Raw genomic sequence first — 22094 nt, 5'->3', positions numbered from 1 at the left:
AGGGAGGGGGGAGGGGGAAGGGGGGGAGGGGGGAGGGCGAAGGGGGGGAGGGAGGGGGAAGGGGGGGAGGGAGGGACGGGGAAGGGGGGAGGGGAAGGGGAGGGGAAGGGGGAGTGGAAGGGGGGAGTGGAAGGGGGGCAGGGAGGGAGGGGGAGAGGGGAGGGGGAGGGGGGAGGGGGAGGGGGAAGAGGGGGGAGGAGGTGGGGAGGGGAGAGGGGAAGGAGGGGAGGGGGAGGGGAGGGAGGGGGAGGGGGAGGGGAGAGGGGGGGAAGGGGGAGGGGAGGGGGAGGAGGGGGAGGAAGGGGTGGAGGGGAGGTGGATGGGAGGGGGAGGGGGAGGGGGAAGGGGAGGAAGGGGAGGGGGAGGGGGGAGGGGGAGGAAGGGGAGGGAGGAAGGGGAGGGGGGAGGGGAGGGGGAGTGGGAGGAAGGGGAGGAGGGGGCAGGGGGGAAGCGGAGGGAAGGGGGAGGGGGAGGAAGGGGAGGGAGGAAGGGGAGGGGGAGGGGGAGGGGAGGGGGAGGGGGAGTGGAAGTGGAGGAGGGGGAGGGGAGGGGGAGAGGAGGGGGAGAGGGGGCGTCCCCGAGCCCCGCCCCCCGATCCCTGATCTCCCGATGTCCCGTCCCCCGATCTCTCGATGTCCCGCCCCCGATCTCCCGATGTCCCGCCCAGCGATCTCCCCATGTGCCGCCATGCGATCTCCCGATGTGCCGCCCCCTGATCTCCCGCCCCCCGATGTCCCGATGTCCCGCTCCGATCTCTCTATCCCGCCCCCCGATCTCTCGATGTCCCACCCCCCGATCTCCCGATGTCCCGCCCCGCGATCTCCCGATGTCCCGCCCAGCGAACTCCTGATGTGCCGCCCCGCGATCTCCCGATGTGCTGCCCTCGATCTCCCGATGTCCCGCCCCCCGATCTCCCATCCCCCGATGTCCCGCCCCCCCGATCTCCCGATGTCCTGCCCCCGGATCTCCGTGATGTCCCGCCCCCGCGATCTCCCGATGTCCCCGCCCGAGCCGGCTTCAAGACCAGAGAGACGCCACCACGCAACCTACCACGTGAGGCCCGGCCGGACTCAAGTCGCACTCCGGGCAGAAGATGACGCAGACGCTGACTCTCGCCCCGCCCGCCTTTACTAAGATGGTGGCGGTGGCAATGCTCGGCTCAGGCCCGCCCCCTCCAACCTTCAAAAAGATCGCGATGGGAGGCGCCTAGCTCGGGCGTGGCTGGTCAACAGATGCCCAGGCTTTGAGGCCTGGAAAAAACGGTGAAAGGTAGGAAAATTATAGAGGTTAGACAAAAGATTTACAAATTAATTAACTTTTTTAAAAAACAATTTGTCTTTTAAAAGCAACTTTTTTTTTGCTGGAAATATAGATTTGAAAAGAAACACGCAGAAAACGGGAAAAAGAAAGGAAAAGTTTGGAATCAAGATGGCGGTGACTCACCTCGGTTCAGAACGATAAGGCCCACCCACACAGGCACCGATTGATGGACCGTCAGGTCACCGAAGCGTAGGATTGGTCAATCGTCCCATCACTCGACCGTAGGAGCGCCCGGCCGCATGCGCCAGGAACCCGCCGTACGATTGGTCGACCTCGACGTCACTCGATGCTAATGAGCAGATAATGAGCAGAATGTTGAATGTTTTTTGGATACCGCGGGCGAAATTTTTGTCCGGCCGAAACGTAAATACACTTAGGACTGTTCTGGAATCGTCAGCTTTCTTTTGACGTAACGCACATGTAGGTACGCTCTATAACTTTCGAGTTAATTCAATACAGACAGACAGACGGAATGACAGACAGACAGATGTATCCTTTTATATATATAGAATATTGACGTTAATGGAGAAGAAAATCGATTGCCTTTTAAAAGTGATTCATGGTTCGCTGTAAACCTGCTTTGTGAAACTGGCTGAAACCAATTTCACCCCGTTGTGTCTGGAGGTGACAAAAGCAGGGATCAATGTTACAAAGTAAATCATACATTTATTGTTATCATACACTATTCCGCCTGTGACATCGTTTATGTGATACATCTGAGAGGAATAATTTTATCTGTTCTCTTCACTGTAAAGGTAAACTGCCATGTATGCACCGTCACTGTATGAAAACACTGGAGGGAGAACTGAGTGCACCTGACATGTAAATGTGCAAATTTATGGCAGTACGACTACATTCATTTCTTCAAATCTTCCTGACGAGAAATATTTGAAATAGTTTTTAGATATGCGAGGCACACGGTTTGTCGAAACCAAGTGTGGTCTTCAGGTAAAGTGTCTTTAGAGGCTGGGGAATAATTGGAGCGGGGCGCAGATATGTACTTCACGTCTCATTTTAGAATTCTGTCCTCATTATTATATAATACTTTAATTGTAATTAATTAGAGTTAAACTGCAAAGCCTATGGTAATTTGGGAAGCACATGTGGGGTTCTTTTAGAGTACAGGCAGATCATCTAGGAAAGCGTGACTACTGTTAAATTGTAGCGGGAAAATTTGGCTTGAAATTATGACTAAACGCGACAACAGGAATTAACGTTATCCAGACAGGAAGTGTGTACAGATGGTGGAAATTCCATATATTACAGATAGAGCTAAAGAAAGAAAAAGGGCGCTTAATACTGTGTTGTGGGATTAAAAGGTACAAATGCCTTCAGCCTTCCTCTGCATTTCACCTCCTTACAATTTTAGCTGAAGATTTTTCTACCCCATTCTCTGTCTTCACTTTGCTGTCGTTCTCTTGAACCATCCGCTTAGATGCCTGGTTGTTCGCCGGCTTTCTGCTGAAAGATTGTGAGAGCACCGAGATAGACAAAAGCTCTAATATTTGTATCTCTAATAATTTTGTCTTGTAGGTATGTTGAAGAACATATACAGGAGACGCAGCCCTTGTTCTTGTCCAGCAGGATCGAGGTTCTTACTCCCTGTGAGGGCGGGAGCGGGGACTGCAGGGAGGATGAGCAACCTGGCCACAGCACCGTGGTACAGGGGGCCATTCAAGTGGAGGGAGTAAAAAGAAATTTTGTAGTGGTAGGGGATAGTATCATTAGGGGGATAGATAGGGTTCTCTGCAGTCAAGAGCGGGAGTCCCGAAGGCTGTGTTGCCTGCCTGGTGCCAGGGTTAAGGACATCTCTTCTGGGCTGGAAAGAAACTTGCAGTGGGATGGGGAGGATCCAGTTGTCGTGATCCATGTTGGTACAAACGACGTAGATAGGACAAGGAAGACGGTTCTGTTAAAGGAGTATGAGCAGCTAGGTGTCAAATTAAAAAACAGAACCTCAAGGGTAATAATCTCTGGGTTATTACCTGAGCCACGAGCGAATTTGGCTAGGATAAATAAAATTAAAGAGTTAAATGCGTGGCTCAAAGACTGGTGTGGGAGAAATGGGTTTTGCTTCTTGGGACACTGGCACCAGTACTGGGACAGGAGGGAGCTGTTCTGTTGGGACGGACTCCACTTGGCCAGTGCTGGGACTAGAGTCCTGGCGAATCATATAACTAGGGCTGTAGAGAGGGCTTTAAACTAATTAGTGGGGGGGAGGTTTCTAGAGAGCAAATCATAGAAATGACAACAGAGAAGGTCATAGACTTAGGTAGCAGTGGGGGAATTAAAAAACAGAATGTGTCAGGAAGGGACAGAAGGTATGGAGTAAAAAGTAAAGTACTAAAAAGGGAAAAAACAGGAACTAAGTGTAACAAAACATATTTGAAAGTTCTTTATCTGAATGCACGTAGCATTCGTAACAAAATGAATGAGTTAACGGCACAAATAATGACATATGGGTATGATCTTGTGGCCATTACAGAAACATGGCTGCAGGGTGACCATGACTGGAAATTAAACATACCAGGTTATTTAACAATCAGGAAGGACAGGCAGGAAGGGAGAGGAGGTGGGGTGGCTATGTTAATAAAGGAAGGAATCACTATAATACAGAGAAATGATATTGGGTCAAAGGAGCAGGATAGTGAAACAGTTTGGGTGGAGGTAAGGAATAATAAGGGGAAAAAAACACTAGTGGGTGTAGTCTATAGGCTTCCGAACAGTTGCAACTCTGTTGGACGGAGTATTAATCAGGAAATAGTTGAGGCTTGTAATAAGGGAACAGCTATAATTATGGGGGATTTTAATTATCATATTAACTGGACAAATCAAATTGGGCAGAGCAGCCTTGAGGAAGAGTTCATTGAGTGTATTAGGGATGGGTTTCTTGAGCAGTATGTAACTGAACCGACCAGGGGGCAAGCAACCTTAGATTTGGTCCTGTGTAATGAGACAGGATTAATTAAAAATGTCCTAGTAAAGGATCCCCTTGGAATGAGTGACCATAACATGGTTGAGTTCCATATTCAATTAGAGGGTGAGAAGGTTGGATCTCAAACAAGCGTGCTGAGCTTGAATAAAGGAGACTATGAAGGTATGAGAGCGGAATTAATTAGAGTGGACTGGGAAAATGGATTAAAGGGTAAGACGGTACATGACCAGTGGTGTACATTTAAGGAGTTATTTTACAACTTCCAAGAAAAATATATTCCACTGAGGAAAAAAGGGTGTAAAAGAAAAGATAGCCATCCGTGGCTAAGTAAAGTAATTAAGGATAGTATCCGACTAAAAGCAAGGGCATATAAGGTAGCCAAATCTAGTGGGAGGATGGAAGATTGGGAAGTCTTTAAAAGACAGCAAAAAATAACAAAAAGATTGATTAAGAAAGGGAAGATAGATTATGAAAGTAAATTAGCAAAAAATATAAAAACAGACAGTAAAAGTTTCTATAGTTATATAAAAAGAAAAAGGGTGGCTAAAATAAATGTTGGTCCCTTAGAGGATGAGACCGGGAAATTAATGGTGGGAAACATGGAGATGGCAAAAACACTGAACAATTATTTTGTATCAGTCTTTACAGTAGAGGACACTAAGAATATCCCAACACTGGACAAACAGGGGGCTCTAGGGGGGGAGGAACTAAATACAATTAAAATCACTAAGGAAGTGGTACTTGGTAAAATAATGGGACTCAAGGCGGATAAATCCCCTGGACCTGATGGCTTGCATCCCAGGGTCTTGAGGGAAGTAGCGGTAGGGATTGTGGATGCATTGGTAATAATTTTCCAAAACTCACTGGACTCAGCAAAGGTCCCGGCAGATTGGAAAACTGCTAATGTAACACCATTATTTAAAAAGGGTAGTAGGCAGAAGGCTGGAAACTATAGACCTGTTAGCCTAACATCTGTGGTTGGTAAAATGTTAGAGTCCATTATTAAGGAGACAGTAACGGGACATTTGGATAAACATAATTTAATAGGGCAAACTCAGCATGGTTTCATGAAGGGGAAGTCATGTTTAACAAATTTGCTTGAGTTTTTTGAGGAAGTAACATACAGGGTGGATAAAGGGGAACCAGTGGACGTAGTGTATTTAGACTTCCAAAAGGCATTTGACAAGGTGCCACACAAACGATTATTGCTCAAGATAAAAAATCACGGGATTGGGGGTAATATTCTGGCATGGGTGGAGGATTGGCTCTCTAACAGAAAGCAGAGAGTTGGGATAAATGGTTCGTTCTCAGATTGGCAACCAGTAACTAGTGGTGTTCCGCAGGGGTCAGTGCTGGGTCCCCAACTCTTTACAATCTACATTAACGATTTGGAGGAGGGGACCGAGTGTAACATATCAAAGTTTGCAGATGATACAAAGATGGGACGGAAAGTAGTGAGTGAGGAGGACATAAAAAACCTGCAAAGGGACATAGACAGGCTAAGTAAGTGGGCAGAGATTTGGCAGATGGAATACAATACTGGAAAGTGTGAGGTTATGCACTTTGGCAGGAAAAATCATAGAGCAAGTTATTATCTTAATGGCAAGAAACTGGAAAGTACTGTAGTACAAAGGGATCTGGGGGTCCTGGTGCACGAAACTCAAAAAGTTAGTATGCAGGTGCAGCAAGTGATCAAGAAGGCCAATGGAATGTTGGCTTTTATTGCTAGTGGGTTGGAATATAAAAACAGGGAGGTATTGCTGCAGTTGTACAAGGTATTGGTGAGGCCGCACCTGGAATACTGCATACAGTTTTGGTGTCCATACTTAAGAAAAGACATACTTGCTCTCGAGTCAGTACAAAGAAGGTTCACTCGGTTAATCCCGGGGATGAGGGGGTGGTCATATGAGGAGAGGCTGAGTAGATTGGGACTCTACTCATTGGAGTTCAGAAGAATGAGAGGCGATCTTATTGAAATATATAAGATTGTGAAGGGGCTTGATCGGGTGGATGCGGTGAGGATGTTCCCAATGATGGGTGAAACTAGAACTAGGGGGCATAATCTTAAAATAAGGGGCTGCTCATTCAAAACTGAGATGAGGAGAAACTTCTTCACTCAGAGGGTGGTAGGTTTGTGGAATTTGCTGCCCCAGAAAGCTGTGGAAGCTACATCATTAAATAAATTTAAAACAGAAATAGATAGTTTCCTAGAAGTAAAGGGAATAAAGGGTTACGGGGAGCGGGCAGGAAATTGGACATGAGTCTGGGTTCGGAATGGTCATGGCCCTGTGGGTAGTGGAGCGGGCCCAGGGGCCGTGTAGCCTTGTTCTGCTCCTACTGTGTTCTAATTCTGTTAGATTTCAGGAGATGGTTTTATTCCTGTTCCTGGCTGGGGTGGAGATCGCCTTTACAGAAGGTAAGTACTGTAGAAAATATAGGGACAGAGTGATCTCCTGGAAGAATTTCGATCGCCTAGATGGGTCGGAGAGGAATTTCCCAGATTTTTTTCTCCCAAATTGGCCATTGGGTCTTTATCTGGTTTTTCGCCTCTCCCGGGAGATCACATGGGTTCGGGTGGATGCAGAGTGATAGAAGATTTGAGGTTAGGATCAGATCAGCCATGATCTTATTGAATGGTGGAGCAGGCTCGAGGGGCCGATTGGCCTACTCCTGCTCCTATTTCTTATGTTCTTATGTTCTTATGTTCTAGAAAACGGAAGTTCCAACAGAAACACAAGGATTTACCTTCGTCACCAGTGGCAGGAAAAGGGAAACCCTCACAGTGAGTAATCTCATGAATCATCACTGAGCCCTGACTATTTCCGTGTCTCAGATGGACTGTCTGGGAAGGAGCTTCAATAAACAGGACACCACTCATCACAGTGAGTCTCTCAGCAAAAACTAAACTAGAGGATATCGTCTTCTGAGCTTAAGTGTGAGGGATCTGATCTGCCTCCTACCCGACCCAAAGCCCTGGACATCCCATTAATAGAGTGTGTAAACCCGATTATTGTCCGCCATCCTCCGAGCCAGGCATGGATTTGACAGCATAGCTGCAAGGATAGGAACCATGGGCTGATTCTAACTTTCTAGCCCAAAGGGTTGTGGTTAATCTACTGTGATCACCGGTTGAGATGAGGAAACGCAGCACGGACCAATGAGAGAAACGGGGGAGTTACTTGTATGCCTTGAAACTACATAGGGAATATTCAACTAAAAGCAGCTCCATAAAGGAACATTTTAAACAAATTACGAGGACTGAGCATTTATTTCCTCTAATGTTTGTTTTTATTTTCACAGGGCAAGGCTACACTCCACCTATACCCGCAATTCCGAGCTCTGGTTCAGATCGAAGGTAAATTCACAGCGACTGTCAGTATTACAGACAACAGAAGGGGAAAAGCACACTTTCTCTCTCCCCTCAGTCCAGTGAACCGCGAGCCTTTCACAGGCAGGATATCCTACAGATTAATTGATGGTTCCTAAATATTGAAATTAGGACTCGCAGGTTTAAGCAATGTAGCCTTGGACAGTGAGCACGTGCTCTATTGGAGGTGAAGTATAGAATGCAAGCTGGGAAGATGATAGACAATCTGTGTGAGTGACTCCTGCTTGAAGTTGTTGGTCGATGGGCAGCTGATTAAACTGTGCTTACCGGAGAAAGTTTTATGGTTGGTATATTGCGAGCAAGAAAGAGACAAGAGAGGAAGCAACAAAGATATATATATATATATATATAGAGAGAGAGAGACAGAGAGACAGATGGAGACAGATAGAGAGATATGGATGGATTGAGAGCAGTTTTTCTCCATTAGACCAAAGGCAGTTAGTGGTTCAGAATTCTGCGGCATTATCACAAGGAGAATGGAGAAACACTATTCCCACTGGTGGGTGAGTCCATAACTTATAAGCTTTCGATTATAACCAAAAGAGGGGAAAGGTTAGGAGATGTTTGAAGCAGGTGGTTTTTAGGATATGGAGTGATCGATCAGAAATAGTTGGTGACACAGATTCAGTTTACTTTTTAAAAGAGAAGGGAATATATATTTCCGCAATGGAAAACATGGGAATGGGAAAAGGGTGAGGACATGGGACTAAGGGGCTTGCTCCTTCAGAGAGCAAGCGCAGCCACAATGAGCCGAATTACCTCCGCCTTCACTGTAAAAATTCCGCGATGCAGTTTGCTTATTGTCCTGATGCATCTATTTCCAATCTATATTCGATGATTTACCTTATACTACAGTAGGTTTTATGTGGCAAGTAACACAAAGGCTGAAAATGTTGGGAGCGCGCATCAAAGAGCTGGGTTTGAATTAAAGGGTGTATGGTGTCAGCCGGAGTTCAGTGGCAACATCATCACCTCTGTGTGAGAAGGTAGTGGGTTAAAGGACTCCAGGTCTCGAGCTCATAGGTTGCCTGACATTTCAGTGCAGTACTGAGTGAGTGCTGAATGGGAGATGAACACCGGGTATAGACACTACATGGGGAATAAACAGAGTATTAGAAACTAAGTGGTGAATGAACAGGGGGATATAAACTAAATAGGAAATATACTGGAGAATAGGAACTAAATGGAGTTTAATTAGGGTAATAGAAACTAAATGGGAAATAACCATGGAATAGAATCTAAATTGAAATAAACAGGAGAATAGGTACTAAATTGAAATAAACACGGGTTTATAAAATGCATGGGGAATACACACGGAGAATGTAAACTCAGTGGGGCATATACAGCGGGATAGAATCTAAATGTATCATAAACTGCCCAATTGAGATTAACTGGGAAATAACAGGAGGAATAGAATCTAAGTGGGAAATATAGAGGAGAATAGGGGACTAAACAGGAGCGTGTTCAGACACAATTTGATATCGAGACAACATTTGGGATATTCGGACAGATGATCAAAAAGCTTTATCAAAAGGATAGTTTTTAAGGAGCGAATTAAAGCAGGAGATAGAGGTAGAGAGGCGGGGCGGTTTACAGAGGGAATTGCAGAGCTTCAGGCCCAGACAGCTGAAGGTACGGCTGCCAATAGTGGAGCACTGAAGAGCGTAGATGTGAAAGAGGCCAGAATTGAAGGAGCTCAGAGATCTTGGGAGGGTTGTAGGGCTGGAGTAGGTTACAGAGATAATGAGTGACGAGGCCATGAGGGATTTATTAAACACATTGATGTTAATTATAAAATCGAGGCATTTGCAGACAGGATGGCAAAGTCGGTCAGTAAGAACAGGGTGAATGGGGCTTGGTGTGAACAGCAGAGTTTTAGATGAGAGGGAATATGAACTAAATGGGGAATAAACAAGTGGAATACTAACGCATAAAATCAACCATAGAACAATTTGCGAAGCAGAGAAATAGAGGTCAGCGAAGTATATGTTCTTCTGTGCATAAAGATTGATGAGCTGATAGATACAAAACTGAGGAACCGCAGCACCGCCACTGACAGGAGGGTGGAATTACAGCATAATGTTGACATTCCGTTTCTATTATAAAATGGACACCGGAAATTATAATGTGGAAAATGTTGATGGAAATGTGTGACAAAAAAATGGCTTTGGGAAAAAATTGCAGACAGGAATTGTACACAGACATAAGACTTTTTTTTAGATATATTTATGATATAGCTATCTCATAAATTCCATTTCGGGATATTTTTATTAAGTCTATTTTGCAATTTAAATTAATTTACTATCAAGGGAGGTTGATGTATAAAGAAAGCCTTTCACGAATTACAAACACACCAACATGACATGGAAAGTACTATTCCCGCAGCTGAACCTGGAATTCTGGAACAACTTCTGCTCCTGCTCACTGCTCGTTCTGTGCTCCACAGGAGTGGCAGACTACCTGGTCACCGAGATCAGCACCTCCAAGCAGAAGCAGTTTAACCTGGTGACCTTTATTGATACCCCGGGGCTTGTGGATGGAGATTGACCTATGAGTTTGATGTTGGCAAAGCGCTTATCCGGCTGGGTAAGTGATCAATCCCCACCGGGAGATACACAGCAGCGCTCGATCATTTGGAAATTGCTGGCAACACACTTCAATGTTAAAATCTGGCAGGTTTTTATAATTTGGTTTTATATTCATCTCGGGATGTCAGCGTCACCGGCAACCTTGGCATTTATCGCCCATCCTTAGTTGTCCTGAAAATGTGGTGGGGAATTTCTTCTTGAATTGGTGGTTTATTTTCTGTGATATAACTAAGCCGCTCCTAGTTTACTTCAGAGCCAAGTTGTCAAACCTACTGCTGAGGGACTGGATATGCCAGACCGGGTAAGGATGACAGTTTGACTTCCCTAAACGATTGGAATGAACCAGTTATTCTTTTATGACAACCCGCCAGCCTTATACTCACGTTTACTAATACCAGCGTTTTCATTCCAGATTGTTTAAAAAAGGAATGAAATTCTTATTTTCTGTGGTAGGATTTGAATGCACGTTTTGCTCGATTTCTAGGCCAGTAACTTAACCACAGCACTGCCGTACCTAACCCAATGTATGTGGGAAATCGGACGACAAAGGAAACATGGAGAGCCCCGAGGGACTCCTGGGAGCCTGGACACCAATGAGCAAGGAAGGTTCTTGTTCTAAGTTATTTCATTGTATCTGCGCTCAGAAATGAACTAACGTCCAGCCTTCCCCTGAAAGATCTAATATTTAAAGGGAAACAGGAAGAACTTTGTTCAGAAACAGTATTAGCCAGAATGACAGAAGGTACCATTTGTACAGTGGCTTTAGTCAGAAAATGTCGAATGGTGCTTCGCCGAGGTTTGAGAAAAATAAATCAAGTGGTAAAGAAAAAAGCAACAATAGATAACCGTCATAGGGTACAGAAAGCGAATAAATAATTTAAATTAAATATTAGATTAAATACGCCAAGGTAGATCGCCAAGTGAGAAGTACAATAAGTGATAAGGAATTTGATAACAGGAGTGGGGTAAAAGCTGCAGAGCAAACTGTAGGCGAGGATTAGGATTTTAAATTCTTTGGCCTAGAAATTCGGCTCAGGCGGTGGCGAAAAACGAGCGGTATCGGATCGGCCGCCCGTTGTACACGCCTGATATTCAGTTCTATTGCCGTCAACTGAATATCAGGTGCTGCGTATAATGGGCGGCTGATCCGATACAGCTCGCTTTGTGCCAACGCCCAAGATGAATTCCTAGCCCACTGACTCTGGAGAATAAGGAAACAAGGTCGGTCAGTGAAGATGGGAGTGATGAACCATGAAAATCCAGTGCGACAGGATGTGGGAGGTGAGGCTACATTTTAATGAACTTCTTAAGCGTCTATTGGCAATATTACATTTCATGATTTCTGGATTTAAAAATCCACTCAGGTAGTGTTTCCGTTTGCCTGGTTTGCAATCAGACTCACTCCTCATAATACACATCCACTCGGGAATCTACACCGGCTACCAACACCGATCGCCAGGAGATGGCCTGCTGATTGCTCAGCCAGTGGTGAGCCTGCATTGTTCTGCAGGGCCTGTGGAATGAAGTCGGAAGTGCACTGCCGACCAGCGACAGACTACCCCTCATCTCCCAATAAAGAACACGATGGCTGGTCACACAGAGTGTCCTGGAGTATAGCGGAGCCTGTCTTACCACATAGTGTGGGACTGGAGTCACATGTAGTCCAGAACCGCTAGGCGTGGCAAGTTCCCTACTCTGAAGTGAGGTTAGTGAATGTTTGTTATAATAATCCAGCAGCCTCCATGGTCATTTGTGTGGCAGCAAATTATTTCATTCTGTTTTACAACTCACCATGGTGAGATTTCAATTCAGAACCTCTGTGTTTCTAGTCCTGTACCGCGACCAATTCACTATCACCCACTTCATGAACTGAGCCTTCTTTGTTTCCCTTTTTTGCTGTTTTCTACATTCTGGAGAATAACTCTTGCCGGGTTCTGTTCTACCGGCGTGGGTGACCTGTGGTACCTGGTGTGATTAATGACTCTCCATATTTGAACCAAGATGCTGTGCATGGACTGGTATTTCTTTGCTGCAGTCTGATAAAAAGGAATCCATTCTTACCCCTCACCTTACCTGCATGCGGAAGGAGTCAATATCCAGGGATAAACTATGGGAGTCAGTCGCTGATTGGCCCTCCATGAACCAGGGCCAATTCAGTAAAGTTGAAGCGTCCAGTGAACCCCGGCTGAGAGTAGCTCAAGCAGCACAGCTTGTGAACAAGTTTTTACCGTCATAGGCTTCAGCCCCACACCTTTCAGTGCACTCACCCCTCCATTGTGATCATTTATTGGGCATTATTGACAGACACTCCTAATACCGGATTTATTCACTCGTTTTCTGTCTACAAGTGAACAGGCCGATCTGACCTTTGTCTTCTATGATCCGATTGGCCAGGCCCTGTGTAAATGGACACTGAATGTGGTGAAAAAGTTGATCAAAAAACACTGCGATAAACTGAAGTTCTACCTGAGCAAAGCCGATGAAGCTGGTTTTCAGACAGGTACAGACAGAGTTCACTTTATTGCACCTGTGGGTCCCCTTTGCGGATGGATTTCCAAATTCCGTGATTTGATCACGGTGCCCAGTGAGAATTTGCCACCAATTAATAAAAGGCAGATGTGATGTGGAATCGAGTCATACAAAGAGACTCTATAAACATCGCCCCAAATCTGTTCTCCCACACATAAATTAAGGTGTTCCTTTTGAATGAGTGAATTATACTGTAAAAATGTCCCACCCAACTCATTCATTGGATAAGGGTGTGTAGAGGCGATTGGTTCTCCATTTTAAAGTCATACATATTGGCCCAGATATTCGGGTCTCCATGGGTGAGTCCGCATGGGGTACTCACCCGTAAGCCTGATGGAAGTCCCAGTTTTTTGCATGCACTGCGCATGCGCGGGAAACCGGCACTTCCAATCCGCTGAACGAAGGGGTTCTGAGGTTGAATGTGCGTGCAGGAGAGGCTGCAGCGTGCACATCAAACTTAAGTTTTTTTTGCAGGTTTTCCCGGGATCGTAAGCCTGCTTTTCACAAGGTAAGTGGTGAATTAATTAAAACATTTTTTCCACAGGTTTATTATTTTTAAATACTTTAAAGCAAGTTAAGTATATTTTTAGCCCCGTTAGAATATAAAAGTATTTTTTCAAAAATTTAAATTATTGTTTAAAATAGTGATATCATGTAATTTATAGTTTAATTAAAAAATGTGATGCTTTCAAAAAATTTATTTGAATATTTAGTGCTATTTTGGGGCCGTAGTATTTATACGTTTTGACAGCTCTTCCTGTCAATCTTATGAATGGAGCATTCCCTGCTCCGATTGGCTGCCCATGGCCCACGTGGTCCCAGGGGACGCATCAAACTAACTGCACCCCTGGGATACGCAAGCACTGCGTGCCGGCAGCTGGGCCAGGCCCCGGATCGGAATTCCACAGGGCCCTACAGCTCAGCTGCTGGCTTGCAAGTTAAGTGCAGGTCGGGGGCTTACACCCGTGGGAAGCCCCCGACACGAATGTCTATATTTTGATATAATTCCTTGATTTGATATTGTTACTTATAATTAAGTAGTAAATCTTACTGTAATTTGGGAAGTTGATTTTGTTGAGGGTTCTTGCACTTTTCTGTGCTGGAGAAGCTCAGGAGCGGGGAGATGTAAACACGAGACACTGCAGCATCACCACTGGCGGGGCATAGTTACAGGTGGATGTGGAGTTTCTAGTATAAACTTGGACAAAGGAATTTTTGTAAAGGAGAAATATTGATATGGAATGTGACAAAAGGAATTAGGTTTGGTAGACAGGAAGCACACGCAGGCATTAGGTTTTGAATAGGTCGTAGACAATAAAAGGATTAACAATTGCCAATAGCTGTCTGTAGCAATATCTGCCAACGTGATTTGAATCCAGCGTTGGAATGGTTTGCATGATAACAGAGCAACTTTCCAGATCCTAATATTCAAGGTATGAGGTTTTGAGATACTTTTCACCCCGTATCGCTAACTGTACACCATCCTCACTGTGCACCAGAACAAAATTGACGGCAGAGGCAGCATTTGCCGATTGACATGAACAAAAAGTATAGTAACAGAGCTCTGGGATCAGATTAGCAACGCATTTAAAAGAATGGTTGGAGCGCAATGGAGGGTGCACACAACGGATACCAGGCTGGACTCTATGGGACAGATTGGGGGCCTGGTAGTCTAGGACTTGCAATGCAAAGGTCGGGATTTAAACACCAACCACAGCAAGGTGTGCCATTGAATTTAATAAAATATGATATTTTCTGGACTGGGGCCAAAGAAATTATAGTGAATGTTACTGAAATTCAGGTGGAGTTAATGGATCCCCTCTCAGGACTTGATGAATCTTATAGTTTCGGCTAACCTTCATTCCTTAACTAAAGCCACCAAAGGACAGATTAACTGGTCATTTATCTCAACCTCAAGATTGTTCTATAAACTCAACTGGTGCCATAATGTTCTCCAGGGAAAGAAACCTTCCACATCTACCTGTTTTGGATTACACATAACTCCAGTTCCGGGAACATTTCGACTTTGTACAATACAGTATCATGTGCAATAGCGCAGCGTCTGAATGTCGTCCATCTCCCCCTGATTTTTAGTTTCATTGAATTCAATGGAAGTTATCCGTTTTACACTATCACACACATTCAAAATATACTCCGACGTGCTAACTCTTAATGCCCCCATCGCAAACAAGATGGACAACAAATGCAGCTACACTGCAAGAGCAAATTTACAAATTGATCCCGTAAAGACACTCAGAGATATGAAACCTGGGGGCAGAATGTAATGCATGAAAGTGTTTAACGCCGATTTTGCTACTTCTACTCCTTTATCAGCAGTTAGAGCGTTCAATTATCCCCCCATTCTCAGCAAAATAAAGAGGGTGTGAAATAGGAAACAAAAAGATTATTTTGGGTTCAATGCCTCTATCGAAATAATGGACCTGAATCAGCAAACTGTGTTTCCTAATCTAAGTATTGTTGTAGCTGTTTTGCGTCTCCAGAAATGCCTGCTTTGTTTCACGGTTTAAGTATAGTCTTTGTAAATCATTGACTTTAGATAAAATACCAATTTTACAGATCCTTAGTAGCATTTGAGGTCGATAGCTGGGCAGGGCACTGATTGGCTTTGACCAATATCTCACATGTTGCACAGGCGGCTCTCATTTATTCCTAAACACTCACCTCGGAATCAGAAGAACACCGGTTCATGCCTCATTCTAGAAGTTATGTCCATAATGCAGGTTGACGCTCAGTGTAGTGCTGGGTGAGTACAGCCATGTGGGAGCGATCATCTTTTGGACCAGAAGTTAAACTGAAGCCTCGTCTGCCTGTTCAGGTGAACGTGAAATTATTCTGGCACTATTTGAAGAAGTTAGTAAATATTCATTCCTTAATCAACGCCAATAAAATAAATTAACTGGTCATTTATCTCAATACCATTTGCAGGATATTGCTTTGCTGCTGCGTTTGCCCGACAATAACAGTGACTGTATTCTGCAGCTAATTAATTGTGAAATGCTTTGCGACATTCTGAGGATTTGAAAAGCTCTATAACAGTAGGATTTTTTTTATTTCTGATGGGATGTTGTTTGCTGAAGTGCGGATATGCGCTGAATTTTACAGTGGAATATTTTTGTTTCTTTCCTCAGAGAGTGATGATGCAGTTAGTGCAAGAGCTGTGCAAGAGACCCGGGCTGAACAAATGTGGCTTTGATATGCCGACCATCTACATCCCGGATCCCAGCAAGGTAGGTCCGAATTACTGCAATGTTTATCAGGAATGTACAGAGCTCACAGAAACAACGCTCTGTAGATGCTGCACGCGCAGTTTCCAATTTGCACGTTGGATAAGGGACTGGTAGCATATTGGTTATATTACTGGACTAGCATTCCAAGAGGCCTGGACTAATGATCCAGAGACGTTAGTTCAGAATCCCACCACAGCAGTTGGGGAATTTATATTAAGATAAATAAATAAACCTGGAATAAAAAGCTAGTATCAGTAATGGTGAGAATTGAAACTATCGGATTGTCATTAAGAAAACATCTGGTGCACTAATGTCCTTTAGGGAAGGGAGTATGCCGTCCTTACCTGGTCAGGCATATATGTGACTCTAGACCCATAGAAATGTGGTTGAATTTTAACTGCCCCAGCAAGCAGCAACGGGAACAATAATACTGTAGCTGTTGAAGAAGGCGGGTCACCAACACCTTCTCAAGGGCAATTAGCGCTGGGTAATAAATGTTGGCCTTGCCAGCAGCGGCCTCATTCCAGAAATGAATAAGAAAAAGGCAGTCTTCATCAATAGGATAAATCCACCTGAAGCGAGATAACAATTTAAGTCATGCGGTGCTTTGTGTTGCGTGACTGCCGTCAACCAACTTCATAACTGATTTGAATGAGATGATGCAATGTTAACAAGTCTCCCTATCAGAATATTGGTGCGTTGGAGTTACGAGTTGGAATAAATTTCCCTTCAGTTCTGCTCAACATATGGTTGGTTCTGGATAAGTTGCTTTTATTGGCCCTTCCAAGATGCCTGGAGGAGATGGCGGGCATTCTCTTTGAATCACAGAACGCCTTTTGATGCTGGTGCTCCCAGGGTGGCGTCAGGAGAGGAATTTCACGATATTGACCCAATCCGGGGAATAAATGGCGGTATATGTCCCTGTGAGGTGAAGTGTAGCTTGGAGTGTAAAATGGGATTCTTGGGGTTCCCATTATTCTGCTGCTCTTCTTTTTACTTGGGTTCGAGTTCTCAGAGGAGGAAAATGTTGTTGAACAATCCTCGGAGAGTTGCTGCAGTACATCCTGCAGACCGTACGTACAGCAGCCGCATTGTGTCGGTAGTGGTGTGGATAGTATTGTGTCGAATAAAGGCCGATTTAGGGAATGGGCCCAGATATCCTCCAATTTGGATAAGTGTAGGCTGGAGCATTGTAATACCAGAAACTCCAGGAATGTGTAGACAATGTAGCGGGACCGGTTAATGTCTGACAGGCAGGCAGAAAACGTGGTGTCACAACCAATAAATCACTGACAATCCACAAGCAGTGTTACAAGGACATTGGGAAGGTAAATAGAGATTTAGGTTGTATTGCTGCAATAGTACAATATGAACTAAAAACACTCTAACGAGGATTTGACATGTTTCCGCTTGGAATATTGCAGACCATTTTGGCAGGCAAAGATAGTGAGGATACAGGAGGAGAGTGATCAAAGCGATACAGATTCTCAGTGCACTATAATATTGGGATAGGCTTAATAAATTGAGGTGATTTTTATAAGAGAAATTTTAAATCGGTGAAGATATCATTGTGGGCTGTAAAACGCGGTGGAGATTAAATTCTGCTCAGCTGTATGAGTTACTCGGTCCCTGGGAGAACTCGGGACAGTGAGTATAAATCATGTCGACAAAGTGTTAGGTTGGACAGTCGGACCCAGAGTCCACAAACTCTGCAGTAGATTACTGAGCCATGCAGTGAAGGTACATTCACCATAGTCCAATTGGAGCAACATGAGTTACCGAGTTAGCGATACAGTTCTGTTATTGGTAAGTCACGGGCTAGCTGGAGGGCGCATGGTTATTGTACTTTCCTGTAGCTTTGCTCGATTACATAAGAGGATTGGAAAGAAATAGCCCCGAGTTTTTCCTAAATTCACAACTGTTCTTTTCTCTGTGCTTTACTTCTGCGAGGGATCGTATGACCTGGAGGCAGATGGTGGGGGGTGTGGAGTGGTGGTGGGAGGATGATATTCTTCACTGGCTACAACATGCCTGGTTGGGAAGGGTTTACAGATCAGAGGATATTTATTAGGCCCTTTCCTGTTTACGTTTGTGTATTCTAATATCTAACATCACCCCCTTTAATGAAAAGCCGGGTAGAAATCAGAAGGAGCAGATGCATGTTGAATAGAGCATTAGAGCAGAATAATAATGGTCAATCATCGTCAGATTTGGGGTTTAAAACTGGAGTTTTATATCATGAAACGAATTATCATGTGGGCAAGGATCTTCTGGATTCTGTCGTCATTTAAGAGTAATTTTATCTGTTCGTGTTAGAGTACAATGGACGATAGTGGATTGACCGTCCTATACACATCACCCGATTTAATTCCCCATTGTGGTTATCCGATATCATAAGAACATAAGAAATAGGAGCAGGAGTAGGCCAATCAACCCCTCGGGCCTGCTGCGCCATTCAATAAGATCATGGCTGATCTGATCCTAACCTCAAATCTACTTCCACTCTCCATCCTACCCGAACCCATGTGATCTCCCGGGAGAGGCGAAAAAGCAGATAAAAAACCCAAAGGCCAATTTGGGAGAAAAACATCTGGGAAATTCCTCTCCGACCCATCTAGGCGATCGAAACTCGTCCAGGAGGTCACTCTGTCCCTGTATTTCCTGCAGTACTTACCTTCTGAAAAAGGTGATTTCCACCCCAGCCAGGAACAGGCCCAATTTACTCTTGAAGGACTCATAGCTGGCAGCCTGTTCCCGAGGTCTCCACTAATCCCTGTGAATAGAACCATTTCCTGAAATCTAACGCAGCATTAGAACACAAGAAGGAGGAGCAGGACCAGGCTACATGGCTTCTGGGCCCGCTCCGCCACCCACAGGGCCATGACCGATCCGAACCTAGACTCATGTCCAATTTCCTGCACGCTCCCCGTAACCCCTAAAACCCTTTACTTCTAGGAAACTGTCTATTTTTGTTTTAAGTTTATTTAATCATGTAGCTTCCACAGCTTTCTGGGGGAGTAAATTCCACAGACCTACTACCCTCTGAGTAAAGAAGTTTCTCCTCATCTCAGTTTTGAAGGAGCAGCCCCTTATTGTAAGATTATGCCCCCTAGTTCTAGTTTCACCCACCATTGGGAACATCCTCACCGCATCCACCCGATCAAGTCCCTTCACAATCTTATATGTTTCAATAAGATCGCCTCTCATTCTTCTGAACTCCAATGAGTAGAGTCCCAATCTACTCAACCTCTCCTCATATGTCCACCCACTCATCCCCGTGATTAACCGAGTGAACCTTCTGTGTACTGCCTGGAGAGCAAGTATTTCTTTTCTTAAGTATGGACACCAAAACTCGATGCAGTATTCCAGGTGTGGTCTCACCAATACCTTGTATAACTGCAGCAATACCTCCCTGTTTTTATATTCTATCCCCCAGCAATAAAAGCCAACATTCCATTGGCCTTCTTGATCACCTGCTGCACCAGCATGCTAACTTTTTGAGTTTCGTGCAACAGGACCCCCAGTTCCCATTGTACTGCAGTACTTTCCAGTTTCTTGCCATTAAGATTATAACTTGCTCTATGATTTTTCCTGCCAAAGTGCATAACCTCACACTTTCCAGTATTGTATTCCATCTGCCAAATCTCTGCCCACTTAATTAGCCTGTCAATGTCCCTTTGGAGGTTTTTATGTCCTCCTCAATCACTACTTTCCCTCCCATCTTTGTATCATCTGCAAACTTTGATATGTTACACTTGGTCCTCCCCTCCAAATCGTTAATATAGATTGTAAAGATTTGGGGACCCAGCACTGACCACGATGGAGCACCACTAGTTGCTGATTGCCAGCCTGATAATGAACCATTTATCCCAACTCTCTGCTTTCTGTTAGATAACCAATGCTCCACCTGTGCCAGAAAATTACCCCCAATCCCATGATTTTTTATCTTGAGCTATAATCTTTTGTGTGGCACCTTGTCAAATGCCTTTTGGAAGTCTAAATACACTACGTCCACTGGTTCCCCTTTATCCACCCTGTAGGTTACGTCCTCAAAGAACTCAAGCAAATTTGTCAAACATGACTTCCCCTTCATAAAACCATGCTGACTTTGTCCTATTTAATTATGTTTATCCAAATGTCCCGTTACAGTCTCCTTAATAAGGGACTCCAAAATTTTCCCAGCCGCAGATGTTAGGCTAACTGGCCTATAGTTTCCAGCCTTCTGCCTACTACCCTTTTTAAATAAGGGTGTTACATTAGCAGTTTTCCAATCTGCCGGGACCTTTGCTGAGTTCAGGGTGTTTTGGAAAATTATTACCAATGCATCCACAATCCCTACCGCCACTTCCCTCAAGACCCTAGGATGTAAGCCATCAGGTCCAGGGGATTTATCCACCTGGAGTCCCATTATTTTACCGAGCACCAATTCCTTAGTGATTTTAATCGTATTTAGCTCCCCCCCCCTAGAGCCCCTTGTTTGTCCAGTGCTGGGATATTCTTAGTGTCCTCTACCGTAAAGACTGAAACAAAATATTTGTTCAGCATTTTTGCCATCTCCATGTTTCCCACCATTAATTTCCCGGTCTCATCCTCTAAGGCACCAACATTTACTTTAGCCACCCTTCTTCTTTCTATATAACTATAGAAACTCTTGCTATCTGTTTTTATATTTTTTGCTAATTCACTTTCATAATCTATCTTTCCTTTCTTAATCAATCTTTTAGACATTTTTTGCTGTCTTTTGAAGACTTCTCAATCTTCTATCCTCTCACTATATTTGGCTACCTTATATGCCCTTGCTTTTAGTCGGACACTATCCTTAATTACTTTACTTAACCACGGATGGCTGTCATTTATTTTGCACCTTTTTTCCTCAGTGGAATATATATTTTTTGAAAGATGTAAAATAACTCCTTAATTATACGCCACTGCTCATGTACCGTCTTACACATTAATCTGTTTTCCCAGTCCACTCTAATCAATTCTGCTCTCATACCTTCATAGTCTCCTTTATTCAAGCTCAGTACGCTTGTTTGAGATCCAACCTTCTCAACCTCTAATTGAATATGGAATTCAACCATGTTATGGTCACTCATTCCAAGGGGATCCTTTACTAGGACATTTTTAATTAATCCTGACTCATTACACAGGATCAGATCTAAGGTTGCTTGCCCCCTTTTCGGTTCAGTTTCATACTGCTCAAGAAACCCATCCCTAATACACTCAATGAACTCTTCCTCAAGACTGCCCTGCCCAATTTGATTTGTCCAGTTAATGTGATAGTTAAAATCCCCCATAATTATAGCTGCTCCCTTATTACAAGCCCTAACTATTTCCTGATTAATACTCCGTCCAACAGGGTTGCAAATGTTAGGAGGCCTATAGACTACGCCCACTAGTATTTTTCCCCTTATTATACCTTATCTCCACCCAAACTGTTTCACTATCCTGATCCTTTGACCCAATATCATTTCTTTGTATTTGTTCTGGACCCTCTGTTGGTAGCTATCGTATAGCAGTGACATTCTGGATATTTTTACATGCAGGTAGCACCCTCTGGTGGTGGTTATTGTGTTAGCAGTATGTTTGTATGAAACAGAGGTCATTTCATCTTTGTTCCTTTCTTCCTGTGTGAGGTCATTTGACCTTTGTTCCTTTCTTCCTGTGAGAGGTCATTTGACCTTCGTACCTTTCTTCCTGTGTGACTCAGGAAGCAGAATCCCAGGAAGTAGAATTCCAGGAAGAACCTGGCTGTAATGGTGGATTCCATAAGGGATTCACAATCCAATGCACTCTGATGATCTATGTTTGGCCAAGGACAATATCTGTGAGTATCTTTGTTTGTTAGCATAATAGCAACGTTGTCAGTGTAGTATTTTGATAACACAATTTATAAAAGTTTAATATTTGATAGTTACAGAAGTTAGTCCAAATGTTAGTTAGTTATACAATTAATCTATTCTACTTTTGTAAATATGTTATATCTTGTGTAATATCGAATGTATAGTACTCAGTTTATGTACAAAACATACTTTGTCTTTGTTTAGGGTTTCACAAATTTGTTCAGGTAAAGCTTCAAAACAGCA

General features: G+C 44.1%; 1 long non-coding RNA gene across 1 annotated transcript; it reads left to right on the top strand.

Moving 5' to 3' along the window:
- The first annotated feature begins 6932 nt into the window (after positions 1 to 6932).
- Positions 6933 to 21829, top strand: LOC147110853 (uncharacterized). Its single transcript, XR_015079998.1, has 5 exons — positions 6933 to 7037; positions 7556 to 7610; positions 10029 to 10229; positions 15910 to 16008; positions 21719 to 21829. It is a non-coding gene; the product is annotated as an uncharacterized LOC147110853 (long non-coding RNA).
- Positions 21830 to 22094: the final 265 nt, after the last annotated feature.

The sequence above is a fragment of the Somniosus microcephalus genome, chromosome 11 (genome assembly GCF_052327205.1).
Source record: "Somniosus microcephalus isolate GS21.2 chromosome 11, FLI_Smic_1.0, whole genome shotgun sequence".
NCBI lineage: Eukaryota > Metazoa > Chordata > Chondrichthyes > Squaliformes > Somniosidae > Somniosus > Somniosus microcephalus.
This window is presented reverse-complemented; position numbering and strand designations above follow the sequence as displayed.